Here is a 4,809-nt window from a genome sequence, read left to right as displayed (position 1 = left end):
CAAATTTCACTATTCCGTCAGACAATGGTAACCTAAGAATGAATGGGTGACGACCAAATTTCACTATTCCGTCAGACAATGGTAACCTAAGAATAAATGGGTGACGACCAAATTTCACTATTTTGTCAGACAATGGTAACCTAAGAATAAACGGGTGACGATCAAATTTCACTATTCCGTCAGACAATGGTAACCTAAGAATGAATGGGTGACGACCAAATTTCACTATTCCGTCAGACAATGGTAACCTAAGAATTGACTATTGGTACTGTTGACTAGTTGTCTTTCCTCTAGTCCATCAGCTCAAAATTATGGACTGGTGCGCTAAAATCACGCAATTATAGCTTTGCTCAGAAATAGTGAGAAAACAACCAAATGAACATTAATTTGCGAACCGATTTGTTAATCTCCATACGTTCGGCACGAATTAGAAATTATTAAATGAACTTGTAAGTTTCTATTTCAAAATGTTAGAATTATTAAATGAAAACGACATTTTTTTCGAACGTTTGGCCAAAATTTATTTATTTCGTACACACGCTTTTCATATTTTCTCCAGAGAATTTTGCACCTTCACACACACGCATACACAGTGTATATTAACCATATTTATATCCTATTGTTATCTTTATAATATCTAATCACTTGTAGGACCTTTTCAACCTTTGACTGGGTCCAAACGGCTGTCTCCTCACATTAGTCCTCCCAGACCTAACTCAGAAACAACCCAATTCATATCTCACTTTCTGTTGTTGTTCTGGCATGGCCAGAGGGTTAGGGCGCTCGACTCGCCGTCACACCAAACATGCTCGCCCTTTCAGCCGTGGGGGCGTTATAAGTGACGGTCAATCCCACTATTCGTAGGTAAAAAAGTAGCCCAAGAGTTGGCGGTGGGTGGTGATGACTAGCTGCCTTCCCCCTAGTCTTACACTGCTAGATAGCCCTCGTGTAGCTTTGCGCGAAATAAAATAAAAAACAATAACAAACAATCCTAAGCTTTATTAATACGAACTTGAAAATAATTTACTGTTTGTTTTCAAATGCAATCAAAATTTAAAATGCAGGGAATGTTTTATGGTAACGCACGGATTCGAACCTGGTTCGCCAGCTCCGACAACTAGAGCTCTACTACAGGGCCAATTCACGCCCCGAACTGACAAAAAAAGAAAGAAAAAAAAAGACAGGTATTATTGCCTTGTTCTGAGGCAATGTTGCATCTTACAACAACTTCGTTATTCAAGTCAACAACTCTTTAAGATTGATGAACCACTTCTTAAGGTCTTAATTGATAATCTGTGAAAGGGGTAAGTATATTAACCTTTAGTAAATTAACCTTTATACTCGTACCTTAAAATGTCACCGAAGGTCACGCAATCTGCAATTCGCGTCTAGTAAAAAAAAAAAAAACTTTGTTTCAGCTCAAAAGTAACTTTCTGTTAGGAGTATCATCCTGGGGGGTTCAAATGGAAAGCTTAATGACGGTTCTGCAGTTTTTCTCTTGCGGAACGCCGTTTCCGCACTTAACCCTAATTTCCAGAAGCTAAGATAAAGGTTTCTAGTGGGCTGCCTACGTTTTAATGGAGCTAGGTGCTTTTCTGAGCGGAAATTGTACGCATTGCTGTCAGTCTTCGTTAGCTTTCTGCGATGATAAATTATGGTTTCTTCTTGGTGTCTGGTTGAGAAAATTGACGTGCAATTTGAAAATTGGTGTTTAAAGTTTTAAGGCTTTTGTTTCGTTGTCGGAGAAAAGCAACAATGTACATCATTTATTTAGGCTTAGCAATACGATTTCTTTTTCCTGGTATATTTATTCTCTCGTTTATATGAAATCAGATTACTCATAAAGCAATAAATACGCTCAAATATATAGCTATCCCCTAAGATCTAAAGTATTTTAGTATTAATTTAAAAATATCGATGTAAAAAAAATACTAAGTTTCATGTTTCATTTTATTTTTATTTTTACTTTTTCAACAAAGCTAACTTTAAGCAAAACAAGTGAAGGTATTATATATATATATATACCATTCTACGTGTAGTGTGCCATTGCAAGAGAAAGAACGTATAGGGTGATTCATTGTTGACTTTTATTGCAAATAAAAGAAGAGCAAACATTGTTGGCATGAAGACAAGTGAACGCCAAACACATTCAGAGATAAATGTCAGGTGTGAAGTGCCCCGCGGTAGAATTTACTGAGTTTCCTTGCGTGGAGCAAAGTTTCTACGTTATTTAGGAAAACAGTGAAGTTAATGAAGATTAATGTATAACTATTCATATGATCAATATCGCTGAAGTTAAGATTTCCAGTGTTTTTCTTAAAAGAAAAAAAAAAAAACATTATTAGAAAAAGTCTGCAGAAGAAGCAAACGCTAAAATCATAAGAGTTTTATTTGTTTGTTTTAAGAGCAAAGCCACATTAGGCTATCTGCTGCGTCCACCGCGGGGGATCGAACCCCGGATTTAAGCGTTGTAAGTCCGTAGACTTATCGCTGTCGTTGTGGAGGACAAGATCATAAGAGAATCGTTGTCATGGTTAGTATTCTACGATTACCTAATTCTACTTAATTTTTTTTATTACTAGATGCTAGTTACTAACTAGTTTATAATTTGTTTATATTTTTTTAGACTATGTTTGGTGGTAGGGCGGAAAGTAGTTCCTAGATCTTCTACTAGCTCGACTGGGGTTTTTCCCCATAAAAGCATGAGTCAGTTAACTTGATGAATGCTTCCAGTTATATAAGACTTAGCGATCATTAAATAACGATTGATCTACAGTCAACACAACCGTAACGTAAGTAATAACATAAGGTTAAAAGTTGTTTGTCAATCAAAATGGTCCGGACGTTGCCTAGTGGTTAGCGTGCTCAGATTTTGATCATGGATTGCGGCTCTTTGCCGCATAATCGATCCGGTCAGACAAGAGTAGCTCAAGTTGGCGCCAGGTACTGTTGACTACCCGCCTGTGCTATAATATAGTTCATCAGTTCAAATTAGGGATGGCTATAGTCCATCAGTTCAAATTAAAGATCGCTCTAGTCCATCAGTTCAAATTAGTGATGGCTATGCGCAGAATAGCTCTTTCTGAAAAAATGTAAAAGTCCAATCAAAGTAATATATTAATGTAAAGGTGCCCATCATTTGATAATGTCGTACGCCAATACAATTTTAAATACCTTACTTTTAAAAGTTTGATTTACGAACTTTTTCACGCACTTACTTCTTACTTTAAGGTTTGTTTTCTAATTAAATGTTTCTGATTACTTTCAAAAACTCGTAAGTAATTAAAGAAAGCTTAAGTCGTAAGTTTCAGGTTTTTGTGTGCGCGTGGAGGCTGTTCGAATTTATAAACAACAATCAAATAATTTCATGTCTCCACTTTCTTCACATCAAAAATCTTGGTAAATTGAAGCTGTAATTTTGATTTTCTTTACGATTGAATGCCCGTTTTCTGTGTGTTTGGTGTATAAATCATGACACAGTTGCTCAAATGTGTGGAAAATAACTTTTAATGTGATGTCCTTACTAGTGCAGGATCTTAATGTGTTATTCTATAATCCAGATATTACATAGCAATGACTATAGGATGTCCTTACTAGTGTAGGATCTTAGTGTGTTATACTATAATCCAGATATTACATACGACAATGACTATAGGATGTCCTTACTAGTGTAGGATCTTAGTGTGTTATACTATAATCCATTTATTACATACGACAATGACTGTAGGATGTCCTTACTAGTGTAGGATCTTAGTGTGTTATTCTATAATCCATTTATTACATACGAAAATGACTATATGATGTCCTTACTAGTGTAGGATCTTACTGTGTTATACTATAATCCATTTATTACATAGCAATGACTGTAGGATGTCCTTACTAGTGTAGGATCTTAGTAAGTTATACTATAATCCATTTATTACATAGCAATGACTGTAGGATGTCCTTACTAGTGTAGGATCTTAGTGTGTTATACTATAATCCATTTATTACATACGGCAATGACTATATGATGTCCTTACTAGTGTAGGATCTTACTGTGTTATACTATATTCCATTTATTACATACGGCAATGACTGTAGGCGGCAATGACTGTAGGATGTCCTTACTAGTGTAGGATCTTACTGTGTTATACTATATTCCATTTATTACATACGGCAATGACTGTAGGATGTCCTTACTAGTGTAGGATCTTAGTGTGTTATACTATATTCCATTTATTACATAGCAATGACTGTAGGATGTCCTTACTAGTGTAGGATCTTAGTGTGTTATACTATAATATGTAATAAATGGACGACAATTACTATATGATGTCCTTACTAGTGTAGGATCTTAGTGTGTTATTCTATAATCCATTTATTACATACGACAATGACTATAGGATATCCTTACTAGTGTAGGATCTTACTGTGTTATACTATAATCCATTTATTACATAGCAATGACTATATGATGTCCTTACTAGTGCAGGATCTTACTGTGTTATACTATAATCCAGATATTACATACGGCAATGACTATAGGATGTCCTTACTAGTGTAGGATCTTAGTGTGTTATACTATAATCCAGATATTACATACGACAATTACTATATGATGTCCTTACTAGTGTAGGATCTTAGTGTGTTATTCTATAATCCAGATATTACATACGGCAATGACTATAGGATGTCCTTACTAGTGTAGGATCTTAGTGTGTTATACTATAATCCAGATATTACATAGCAATTACTATATGATGTCCTTACTAGTGTAGGATCTTAGTGTGTTATTCTATAATCCAGATATTACATACGGCAATGACT

Source organism: Limulus polyphemus, unplaced genomic scaffold, assembly GCF_000517525.1.
Source record: "Limulus polyphemus unplaced genomic scaffold, Limulus_polyphemus-2.1.2 Scaffold2253, whole genome shotgun sequence".
Classification (NCBI taxonomy): Eukaryota; Metazoa; Arthropoda; class Merostomata; order Xiphosura; family Limulidae; genus Limulus; species Limulus polyphemus.
The sequence above is the reverse complement of the archived record's forward strand: the minus strand, read 5'-3'. Positions refer to the sequence as shown.